The following is a 13,155-nucleotide window of genomic DNA, read 5'->3' as shown; positions in this document are numbered from 1 at the left end:
TTTCCTTACAGCGAGGAATTAGAGGATACAGACAACACACAAGGCCAATCCAAAATAATATTCTCCTCAGTTTCCGGATGCCTTTTCTCTTCATTTTTAGATTTTAAGTGAGGCTAACACAAGGTCATGTTATCAGACATACACCAATTGTTATGTAACAGTATTTCTGTAGGTGAGTACATTCTAGTTACTATCTCCTCCTTGCCCCATCCTGTCTTACCTCCACACTTTCTCAAGTAAAATATTCCCAGAGAATCCCTGAAGAGTTACCAACCAGTAGTTCCCCTGGGCTTCAAGAGATGGGGGCAGGCAGTCTGGCCCAGCAGGTTGGAGGTTTGTGCTCCTGGGGTCTGCTCCCCTGGACACTAGAAGAGGAAAGCTCTTCCCATGCCACGAAGAAGACTTGCCATGTACAGGGTCAGTGTTTTGAGTCAAACTACTTCAAACTATTTTAGCTAAGATTCCTGACACCTGAAAATATAACTGCCTTTTTTTTAAAAGCGTAAATTGAACCACAGTATCTCTACAAGAATGTGTTTAGGCAATAATATGAAAAGCCTGATGACATACTAAGCATGAGTACTAAAAAAATGCTCTTTCAAATCGAACTAAAGAATGCACGTTTTGTTCCATATCTTTTTGAATTATATACTCTTTCTTGACTTAGTGCCCAGGCACAATCTGACCAGAAGGAGAAGAGCCCATACCCTCTAAGCCAGGCCGTTTTGGAATGGGGTTTTGTTAGCTTGCCCAGTATCCCTTCAGCTTCTCATGTTTTGCCAAGACCCAAAGATTCCACCGACTTCAAAGGAAGTTTCAAGACAAAAATAGCAGGGGAAAAACGGGTGAATCTTGAATTGAATCCATGAGAATAAAATCTTTTCGACAAGATACAAGATAATGGATTTTTTTTTTTCATTTGAGAGGATTGATATTTTTTTCTTTGTTTATTCTCACCAACATAAAGCACAATCTCTGTTCCTACAGTGAAGAGTCTTGAATATGTCTCTTTTCTAAATAAGCACAGCAAAAGGTTGTGGTTTCCCTAGCAACAGATGACTTCTGTCTATCTTTCTTTTTGGGGGAAAAAAATGTACTTTGGCTTTATAAAGAACCTTTCATCATGGGTATCAAAGCATTCTATGGCCAAATTGTCATCCTGCCCTAGCAAAGTAGATAAATAATATCCTCTCCACTTAAATGGGGTGGGGGGGGATGGCAGCTGGAACCAGCAGCTACAGCAAGAACTTTCTCTCTTGTTCTCTGGGCTATGCCTTTCTAACCCTCAGGAGCAGCACTGTGAGAATTTTGATAAGGGAGTGTGGCTGAAACACCCTCATGGGATCCCTGATAAGGTACTCCCACATAGATTCCCCTTCACTTGAGTATGGGCCGGATTTGTGACTTGCTTCTAATCAATGGAATATGGCAAAGATATGGGATATGACTCTTCTAACTATGTTAAGTTTATAAGACTTAGCACACTGCAGAAAGAGATTCTCCTGTCGCTCTTCAAGTAGTGACAGCCATATTTTACCAATGGAAGTAGGGGTGGCCTTTAGGAGAGGAGGGTGACCCTCAGTCAACAACCAGTAAAACCAGAGCTGTCAGCCATACAGCTGCAAAGAAATAGATTTCACCAACAGCTTGGAAGAAAACACCAAGCTGCCCAAAGTTACAAAGCCCAGCTAATACCTTGCTTGCATTTTTTGAGACCTTGAGCAAAGAAGCCAGCTAAATCATGGCCAGCCTTCTGACCAATAGAAACTGAGATAATAAATATGTGTTGTTTCAAGCTACTAAGCTTCCTATGCAGCAAGATATAACTAACACAGGGGACTCTGCAAATGGACAGTTGCTAGGCTGAGGTGAGTAGTTGGATGACAATAGAAAGAGAGACAATGAAGTACAGACTTGGAAATCAGACGCACCCAAGTTTTTCAATTAATGTCTGACCTTGACCCTTCTCAACCACAACTTCATTTGCTGAATGGAGATAATGTTTACCTCTGCGTGCAACAATAGGATTAAAAAATAATGACTCTAGAAGTATCTGGCACAGTGCTTGTCACATAGTAGGTGAGCAGTAAGAGACAGAAAGCAATAGATATAGTTATAATAGAATAAGAGTTTTGACCCTGTTCTTAGAGCTCTAGTAATTGCAGCAGGGACAGAGGGCATTTTGTAAGCTAGCATCCCCCTCGTGAGAAACCTGGATGAAGGGATGAGGTCAATGCAAAGGTTCAAGAAATTAGCTCATCTTCCAGCCCACTGGGATCTCACAGAACTTGGAGCCAAGGTGATAGAATCTCAGAGTTTAATTTATCTGGAGCTTGGCGGTGGTTGTTTGGTGGCTTTCCTTGTGTTTTATTTGTCTCGTTCTATTGCAAGGGATACATTGAGGACATTGTCAAAGACACTATGAGGCAATGGTATGACTGAAGAATGAGTCAGTATGGGGGCACTTATCCTGGAAGATGCCCAAGTGGTTGATCCACCTGCAGGAGCTCCTGTGAGGAGGCAGGGAAGAGGGAAAAGTAAAGGAAAAACAAAGAATCAAACCAAGTGAATCCAAAACACCAAGGTAAAGTGTGAAGGTTCAGAAGCCAATCAGAGATGGAGTGTAAAACCCTCCAGTCAGGGCAGAACCATAGAAGATGTAGAAAGAGAACAAGAAAGGTGTTAATTTTATGGGTAGAACGTGGGCCTTACAATGGATGAATCTAGCTGTTTTAAATGTGAGATGTGAACATTGACAGACATGGCTCTGGGTTGTAGAAAACTAAAGAGATATGGCCCAGCTAGTAAAAGGGCCACCTACATTTGAACAGTTCCATGGTCAATTGGGAGGCTGCTGCCATTGAAAGAAACATTCTTCTGGTTTTCTCTGTGTTTGGGATAGATTTCTAAACAGGATGCCCAGCAAAATAAGCTCACAGGCTTAACAGGAAGTGGTCTGACTTCCTCTAATACAAAGAAAATACCAGAACCTCTCCCACACTTCCCCGGACCAGAATTTTCTCCTAGAGTGGCCATGTGCAAAACCATTGCAGTAAACATCACCACCTAGCAACTCACCAGTGCTTTTCTTCTGGAAGATTTATTTATAGTTATGAGATTTGCACGTGGTTGAATTTTTGAATTCTATACATATGTTTTTCCTTTCATGGATCCACAGAGGCATGCAGTTTTGAATGAATGAAAAACAGGAGTTTGCAATAGATTCCCTTTCTTCCTGCCAGTGTTTAACTAAGACATATAGAGTAACAAAGCCCTCAAGAGATTATGTGTCCTGTCTCACGTAATTCAAAATAAAAGCAATACGAGACTCTTATAAAAAGTCAAAATTCTGATTTTCTCCATGATGAGTGCTTCAGTGCTATTTTTTAAAATTTGAAATACTAATTATTTTCTACAAAAAGAGTCCCTCCTCTCGTTCAGGTCCCTTGCTTTGCTGATTCCCAAAGCTTATGTTTGGAGCTTTTAACCAAGTCCCCTAGAAGCAAGAGTCTAAGGGTGCATTCTTCTGCAACTGATTTTGAGACAATGTTCTCAAGATAGCTCAAGAAGGAAGTTAAGGAACAGAATAGGGATAAGTAGTATCCTTAGCAAAGACGTGAGTTAGCTGAAACCAGCTTCAGGCTGTTAGTTTATGAAGAGTTCAGGAGCCTGAATGGTAACCCTCAGAAGTTCTAGCTTTAGGTGAGGTGGCTGGGATTCTGTACTGTGTCTCAATCAGCCATAGTCCAGGGCTGTGAGCTATGCCAGAGGTGGGCATAACTGCCCAGAAATTTTCAAGCTAGATGGCTTCAACTGGCGAATGGGAATTCTTTTGTGAGGGTGCAGCTGTGAACCATCAGCCACTAACACTGTAGGCAACTAGAGAATGACTATACCAGCATGGCTGGGCAGTCAGAATGAGAAACTAGAAACTTCCATTACATTTGGTATGCTTATCAGCAATTCAGCACAATCTACTTCATAATGAGACCTTCTTTAAAGACTCCCAGACAAATAGAGTGCATAATTACCTATACAATGTGGTTGAAAGGACATGCTATCCATCCACCCCAGGAGCTTGGATATTCAACCCTTGTTGCTTTGGGATGAATGTTGCTCTTTTCATATGATACTCATATGTAATGGAAATAAGAGGTAACATATGGGTAGTCCCACAGCAGCAGACTCTAAGCCAAGAAAAGACCTGGAGACAGGGATTGAGACATGAGTTTGCTGGGTGAAGTAACACGCAGGGAGTTGAGGAGCAGCCAACTGGACAAAGCACCTGCTACAGGGACCTATGAGCAGCAAGTTTTTACATCATAGCAACTTGACCTACAGCTATCCTGACCCTTCTTCCCCTCCTTGCATTACCAGTGTTTCCAAGGATATCCAGCCTTGCCATCCAGGCATTTTTCTTTACAAGGGAGATGCTCCTAGTTGGCCATCCCTAGAGTCCATGACCTTGAACGCTGAGCAAACATTTTCCTGCACATTCTGCTTGTCAGGAATATGGAGGGAGGATCGGATCTCTACATTCTCCATAGCAATTAACAGAGGCATTCAGAATGTGCTTGCACAACCTAGCGAACCAGCATGTACCATGCAGCGTAAGATCCTTACCTCCGAAATGAAAATTAGCTTCTTGGAGACTGAAGGATCTTCAAGCAGTGAAAGAGCACTGGCTGGGGAAATGGAAAGCGAGGAGCACTGCTTCAAGATTCGGAGGGGTGGGCATCCAAGAGGAAGGGCAGAGGATAACGCCATAACACCTTTGCCTGATTTTCTCAACTCGGCCAGTTGAGCAGCTACTCCAGCTGTCCCTCCTCCCCCGCCCACCCAACTGAGGTCTGGCCAGCTGACTTACAACAATATCCACCTAGGACAATGACAATTGTGAATTGAGCAAAGGCCTTTGTAAGATGAACTATTAATAGAGCTGAGAAACAAAGAACATGGGACAAAAGAAAAGCAGCAGAATAATGTTTTTTCATACCCAAAGCAGCAAAACGATCCACGAATGGAATGAACTCCCAGGTGATATGAGAAGGGAAAGAAAGCCATTCAAAGTCCATGGGGGTAAGAGAAAGAGCCAAGGTTGTTTATATTAAAGGTGGTAACTTATGTGCTATGATGAGTGCTGTGAATTATGTAAGATTGATGATTCACAGACCTGTACCACTGAAACAAATAATACATTATATGTTAATTAAAAAAAAAAAGAGTGGTAATTTCAAATCATCCTGAAATACATGGGAAGTCAGAAGAGTTGTGTGAGGAAAGAGATGATTTATTAAGGAATTCGAGTATAGAGTTCCTGACAAATTATAATAAAAAAAAAAAAAAGCTTTGACAGAATTCACAATTAATGAAGAAAGGGAGCCCATCATCACAGTCAGAGCAAGAAAGTGCTGATCTCTGAACTTTGGGCTTCAGCTGTTCGATCAGCACATGGACAGCAGAAGTCGGCCGGTAAAGGATCCTGCAAAGAAACAGGGGCAAGGAGGGAAGGCAAGGCCGTAACCTTGTTCATTCGTGAATGATTTATTTGGCAGAAAGCCAAATACTCCTGGGAACCACATATCTTTCATAACTTTTCTGGTTGTAATGAACTTCTCCATTTGAACGAAGTGTGAATAATGTAACTCAGCTGCCGCCTCAGATTTTATGAGCCGGGCCTTTATTTTGTACTGATTTCCCGGCAGTAGCAGAAGGAAAAGAGAAAGATGGAGAACAACTAGAGAATTTTAGCTTTAAATGGGAGCAAGCTACTTTTCCTGATCAGATTTGAGGAACTGAGCTTTTTCTAACCACTGGGAAAGAAAGAGTTGTATCTCTGAAAGTGCCAAGGAAAGCCATGTAAAAGAAATTCTTTCCCCCAGTGTATTTACTTGGGGATAGATACAGAAATGTATTTCTCTTCACAAGGGTACTATTTGAATGAGAACATCCGACAACTTACTAGGAAGCTCTTATCTACATCATGTTTACTATTTTTCACGATCACTCAAGATGCCTTTTATCATTCTTACACAAGCTCTAAAACAGGAGTCATTTTTTTCAATACTACTCTAAGTAACTACTTGAATATTAATAACAATGAAATAATAGGATTTAGTATTCAGTGAACGTTAGGTACCATGTCCAAGATGCTTCACGTGTATTAAATCATTAAATCCAAATGCTTGGACCATTATTTTGAGAGGGTATGTTTGATGGTAAATTTAAATTTCCCATGTCAACCTGACTGGCAGTCATGGCACCCTGATATTTGATCAAACATTATTCTGGATGTTTCTGTGAAAGTTTTTTTTTTTCCTTTGATAAGATTAACATTTAAATCAGTGAATAAAGCAGATTGTCCTTTTAATGTAGACAGGCTTCATCCAACCAACTGAAAGAGACTGACCTCCCCCAGCAAGAAGGAATCATGCCAGTTGACTACCTTTGGGCTCAAATTGCAGTTCTTTCTGCAGTACACCCTGTTGGTTCTGTTTCCCTGGAGCATACTGCCTAATACATACAGGTACTGTTATTATGTATCCTTAGAGGAGGAAATGGAAGATTTTTTGCCAAAGTTGTCTTGAATCAACTTGCGGCTCCTGACTCAGTTTTCACAATTTCTTAAACTCATTTTTTATTCTACTGTTTAAAGCAACTGAACCACAAGACACTTAAATGATCAGGCACACCGCATATCTGAGAGCACCAGTAAGACGTGAGTTATTTACTCTGTGCACAAGAAATTTATTAAGAGCCTCTCAAACCTAAAACAGCTGTCAGTCTGATCCTGTGTCATCATGAAAACCTAGGTTCTGCGAATCTTTTCTTTTACCAAAGTTGTCCCTAAAGTGGTCCCCTCCCAGCATTGGTGGTTCAGTGGTAGAATTCTCGCCTGCCAAATAACCCAAGATTAAAACATCTTGTTAAGTATTTGAATTATACAATTCAAAGTTGTACAGCTTTGGGGAAAAAGACTTTGTTTTAGAGTTCCATTGACAAAGCTTCATTTAGTCAATTAAGATTGTCGCAAGAAATTTAGGAGTGATTTTCTTATATATAGATTCATGTCCAGGTAAAAGGCAGAAAAAGTCTCATCTTCATCTTAGCTTTTATTAGAAAATGGAAATATTAAACAGTATATTAAATTTATAAAATACATGAAATAATTTTAAATGATTCCAAGTACTAACCAAGGCTTTGATTTTATTAAAATTTATTTAAATTCTATTAACTTTTTTCTATCTGCATAATTTTTGCAGATTATTTCCCATCATCCTATAAATAAAATGAGAGAGAGAGGCCTAGACAAATTACTTAGGATCAGCAAGCCTATTCAGAAATAAAGACAAGTTGTATTAATAGATTTTTTTTTTAAGATTTTATTTATTCATTTGACAGACAGAGATCACACGCAGGTAGAGAGAGGGGGGAAGCAGGGTCCCTGCTGAGCAGAGAACCCTATTCAGGGCTCGATCCCAGGACCCTGAGATCATGACCTGAGCTGGAGGCAGAGGCTTTAAACCACTGAGCCACCCAGGTGCCCCTATATTAACAGATTTTTAAAGTACATTTTCTCCCCCCTCCCTTAGGGATTCAAACTAACTCAGAGACATTACTTGATCATTAGTAATAGCATTTCCAAAAAGAAAGTAAGATGTACTGTTCTAGCAGTTTTATCAAGAAAAGAAAAAAAAAATTGCTAAAGTAAAATGTGTCCCAGGACACATGGTGCCACATTAGAATTAGTGTTGTGCCCGAGAATATCCCACTGGGCTCTGCAGGGCCTTTGGGTGGCCAAGAAGACGATCCCCTTCCTCCAGGAAACCTGATGTGACCCATCCAAGGGAATGCAGTTTGGAGGTTGGCCCCGGGCATGAGAGTTAACGGAGACCAATGCTTCAATCTTGAGTTTTCTCCTTCCCCACTTGTGTGCCCTTGGGCTAATTACTTAACTTTTATACCATCCCCTCCTCATCTTTTCTGCCCTCTGTTCTCCCACTTGTGCTGCGTGGGTCCATAGCAAAGCCCGCCATTCCTCTCAGTGGTCTTCTCACTTGCTTTCCCACTCCAGTTTTTACCCCTGTAATCCTCCCTCGGTTCTTCTGCAGGGAGATTTTTTTTTTTTTTTTAACTGGGGAGGGGGGGAAGACACCCACCCAAAAACAAAAGTTAAAGGAGACCAGCCCCCCAACAGCAAACCCCTTAATAGCTTTCCCACTGGTTCTGATTATAAGAACTCCACACTGCAGTCCTTGCTTTTGTTCCTGATTCCCACAGCTTAACTCAGGTCTGCTCAGCTGGACTCCCCTCTCTCCAGCTCTTCCATCCCCCCAACCCCTGCCTGCTGCTTCTTCCTGGCCCTACACCAAGACAGTTAAATTGCCTGCTATTTTGTCAACACATCACACTTTTTGATTCCTCCATATTTTTGCATATTTTTTTTTATTTGGGATGTTCTCTTTCAGGGTCACCCACCCCCTTATACACACACACACACACACACACACACACACACACACACGCACTCATACACCTGAGAAACTCTTCACAGAATCAGTCAGCGTCTCCTTTTTCAGAAATCTGCCCTGACCTCTCTGGTCCCTTTCTTAGCATTATTGCTGAGCTTTTTTCAAAAACATACTTCTACTAAAGCACAGATCTCAGTTTATTGCAGCTCTCTCCAGACACATTTATTCCTCTATTACTCTGTGGTTGCTTGTGGGCAATGGTGGTGCTTTATTTACCTTTATCTTTGAATTCCCCTTGCCTATCAAGCATTCAAGCAATGTTTGTTGTTGCGAAGAACCCACATAAAACAGCTGATGCAGGGCTCACAAAGTCAATAAGCACTGGTTTTATCCCTATCCTATAAGTAAGGTAGATTTTTTTATCCCTATCCTATAAGGAAGGTAGAATGGAAGAATAAAAAGCTTACCATTAGGAGAGATTCAGAACACCTGAGCCCCAAGTCCTGCTCTAATTATTCGTGAGCTATTCTTTTTCCTTACTGGTTTCTCCAGTTTCTGGGCCTTTGTTTCTTTAGTCATAATACAGAAAGAGTAGATCACCTCTTTAAGATTCTTTGCATAAATGCTTAACTAGATTCATGCATAATTGGTTTCTGGCTGCTCGGATGGTTCCACACAATGCCAATATAGGAAAGATAACTAAAAGCTCAGTTGCCCAGATGCTCTGATACATGGTTCCAGACAATTGCAATGCGGAAGTGATAATGAATAAAATGTAAAGTATCTTATTTTCACACAGTTTATAAAATTTAGAGTTCTTAACGTACTGTTGGAGGTATTAGTTTATTTTGATGATCACAACATTCTTGAGTTATTATTTTCTTCTTATATATGAGGAATCGGAGGTTTGGAGATGTTAAGTGACTTGCTCAGTATTACACAGGCAGCAGAACCCTAGATCAAAGAGATGCAAGCACCCCTGTGTTTGTAGCAGCACTATTTACAATAGCCAAGATAAGGAAGCAGCCCAAGTGTCCATCACTTGATGAATGGATAAGAAAGCTGTGGCATAAAAACATGAAATCTTGCTATCTGTAACAACATGGATGGAGCTAGAGAGCATAAGTGAAATAAGTCCATCAAAGAAAGACAAACACCATATGATTTCATTCGTATGTGGGATTTAAGAAACAAAATCAACAAGCAAAGGGAAAAAATAAGGCAGAGAGAAAGAACGAGCAGAAACAGACTTAATTATAGAGAAAAATCTGATGGTTCCCAGACAGGAGGTAGGTGGGTCATGAAGAAATAGGTGATGGAGATGAAGGAGCGCCCTTGCTGCGATGAGCACAGCAAGAGGTATGCAACTGTTGGATTACTGTTATTATACACCTGAAACTAATCCAACACTGTATGTTAACTAACTGGAATTAAAATAAAAATTAATTTAAAATAAAGATTACGGGGCGCCTGGGTGGCTCAGTGGGTTAAGCCGCTGCCTTCGGCTCAGGTCATGATCTCAGGGTCCTGGGATCGAGTCCCACATCGGGCTCTCTGCTCAGCAGGGAACCTGCTTCCCTCTTTTTCTCTCTCTCTCTGCCTGCCTCTCCGTCTACTTGTGATCTCTCTCTGTCAAATAAATAAATAAAATCTTTAAAATAAAGATTACACAGGTAGCAAGGAGCAGCTAGAATGAAAATGTCAGTTTTCTGAAAAGATGATGATTCTACTTTCTGAGATATCAACTATCATCAAGATATTTAGGTCAAAGATTGACTTTGTCACTTTTTATAGGTAACATGGAATCTAAATAGGAAGTTCTATAGTGTTCATCATAGTCATCTTTATCAGGATTTTACTTTTGCTTTTTCGAAATGAAGGAAGAAAGGAGGGGGTGAAGAGAGAAGCAAGGTATTTAAAATTATTAGGTAAAACATAGTTGACTACGTATTATAGAAAATACTTTTTAGGATATTAAAAATGTTATTTTTTCCAAAATCCACTTCTAGGCAGTCTGTTCTAAACTTAAATGTCAAGAATTTTATTTCTTATTCATACATAAATTGTTCATGCCAAAGTTCTCCTACATTATTATTCAGTCCATTGGCAATTGCTCCTCTTCCAGGTTGTCAAGTTCATTTATTTTTGGTTATTACAATCTGTTCATATTTTTCTAATTCACCCTTTTATTAAATAAGAAAAGCTATCAAGTAAATCTATTTAGGAAATGAGCAGCTAGTTCAAAAGAAGTATCTGTGCTGCTCACTGTTCCTGTTCAAAAATGTTTTTACGTCCTGATGTTCATTCAAAGCACTATATCAAATTACAAATTTGAACATAAGACAATACGTCATTTTTTTAAAAGATTTTATTTATTTATTTCACAAACAGAGATCACAAGTAGGCAGAGAGACAGGGCAACAGGGTGGGGAGTGGGGAAGCAGGCTCTCCACTGAGCAGGGAGCCCGATGCAGGGCTCGATCCCAGGACTCTGGGATCATGACTTGAGCTGAAGGCAGAGGCTTTAACCCACTGAGCCACCCAGGCACCCCTAATACGTCATTTTTTTTAATCAATTTTAAAACATGTACCTTCAGAACTCAAATATTTTTCTGATTTGTTCTAGAGAATAAAATATCACCTTATGGGGGGGCAAAGTAGAGCGAAGCCAATCCAAAAGCTCTATCAAATTAATAATTCCCTACAAACTTTTTTTTAATTTTTATTTATTTTTTTAATTTCTTTTCAGTGTTCCAGAATTCATTGTTTATGCACCACACCCAGTGCTCCATGCCCTCCTTAACACCCACCACCAGGCTCACCTAAACCCCCCATCCCCCCACCCCTCCAAAACCCTCAGACTGTTTTTCAGAATCCACAGTCTCTCATGGTTCTTGTCTCCCCCTCCACTTTCCCCCAACTTCCTTCTCCTCTCCCTCTCCCCATCTACAAACTTTTAAATATCTTCTGGGCCGTTCCCTCTTAACACATAGTATACATTTAATTCTCTTTTCCTTTCCTGGTTTTGGCTTATGAATTTATTTTTGCAAGTGCTCTCTGTAGGTATTTTAGAGAACAATATTATATAAAAATAAGCCTTCTAGGGAAGTCAATAAAATCTTTCAACACTTAAAAAACCTAGATTATAAATTACAATATCTTGAAGACATACGACTGTTATAGGAAAACTTAGCATTTTCATAGATTCTCTGTTTGATCTCATTTGATGCTTGTAACAATGTTGGAACTAGTATAGATTGCCTCCCTTCTACAGATAAGAGAACAGACACAGAGAAAGTGAGTAGGTCAGAGAGAAGAGGTTGTGGATACAGTGAAAGGGAGAAAGTGCTTTGGATGTACTAAGGGTACAGCACGGAGTTCATAACCTGTCATCCTCTGAGCCTGGAGAGGCAAAGCAACAGATGGGAGCAGATGCTGGCATTTGAGTTCACTTCTACCTGGTGTCCTCCCAGGAACAGGTCTCTGGACAAGAATGAGAAAGCAAGATTGAAAGAAATCAGGGAAGGGGTGGGAAGATATGGAATGGGCACTATTGGAAGTAGGACAGAGAGTTGCCAAGGAAACTGACAATAAAAACACATAGATGCCCATTGACGTCTAGCAGGACTTGATCTCTATTTTTAAAATACAATGAGCTTCTGCTACCAGGGCTTCTTCATGAGTGAGGTAGGCCAGAAAAAACTGCCCCCTGAAAAAGGTGAAGAAGATAGAAGAGTAAACATTTTTTGAGTGACCTATGGCATGATGTATCCAATATTTCAACTTATCCCCTGAAGCTTCTTATTCTTATTCCTAAATTTTATCTTCATTTGGTTTTATAAAATATTTCGTATGAAAAAACTATAGAATAATATACTTAACGCAGGCTTTCTCAACCCTAACATTACATTATATTTGCCTTTTTTTTAAATTAGACATTTCAAATACAGTTAAAACCTATTCTATACCTTTTCTGTTCCATTTCTCCTTCTTTCCCCACACATAACTTCCATCCTGAATTTGGTACTTATCATTTTTGTGCATAATTTTACAATTTTGCTACATATGCATTTACCCATAAGCAATATTTTAAATTGTTACTATACATATTTTTACCACTAAAGTGGTATCAAACTGTACCTATTATTTCTCAACTCACACTTTTTATTGTCTGAGTTCTGTGTAGCATTATCAGTGTTGATACATACGGTGCTATTCATTCATTTTTAACTGCCTCCTAGTGTTCTATTATATGAAAATACCACAACTAATACATCTTATCAAACTGATGAATATTTAAGTTGTTTCGTTTTTTGCTCTCTTAAAAGCAATGCTTCATTGAAGATCCTTGCCATGTATTTTCTAATGCGTATGTACCCAGAAGTGAGGTTGAAGGCTAGAGCATCCTGTAAATAAGAGAAGCAATTTTCCAATATGGTTGTACTGAGTTACACTCTCACCTTCGTGCTATGTATGAGAGTTCCCGCTCCTCCACATCTTCAATGGCATTTAGCATTTTCAGATTTTTTAAAAATTCCAATATGATGACCACAAAGTATTTCATCCACATTTTAACTTGCATTCCCCTTACAATGATGCCATTTCATATTGGTATCGCCAATTTGGACTCACCCACCTGTGAGTCCTGTGTGGTATCTTCTTTGTTAATGCTTTGTCATTCTTT

This window comes from Lutra lutra, chromosome 2, assembly GCF_902655055.1.
Source record: "Lutra lutra chromosome 2, mLutLut1.2, whole genome shotgun sequence".
NCBI lineage: Eukaryota > Metazoa > Chordata > Mammalia > Carnivora > Mustelidae > Lutra > Lutra lutra.
This window is presented reverse-complemented; position numbering follows the sequence as displayed.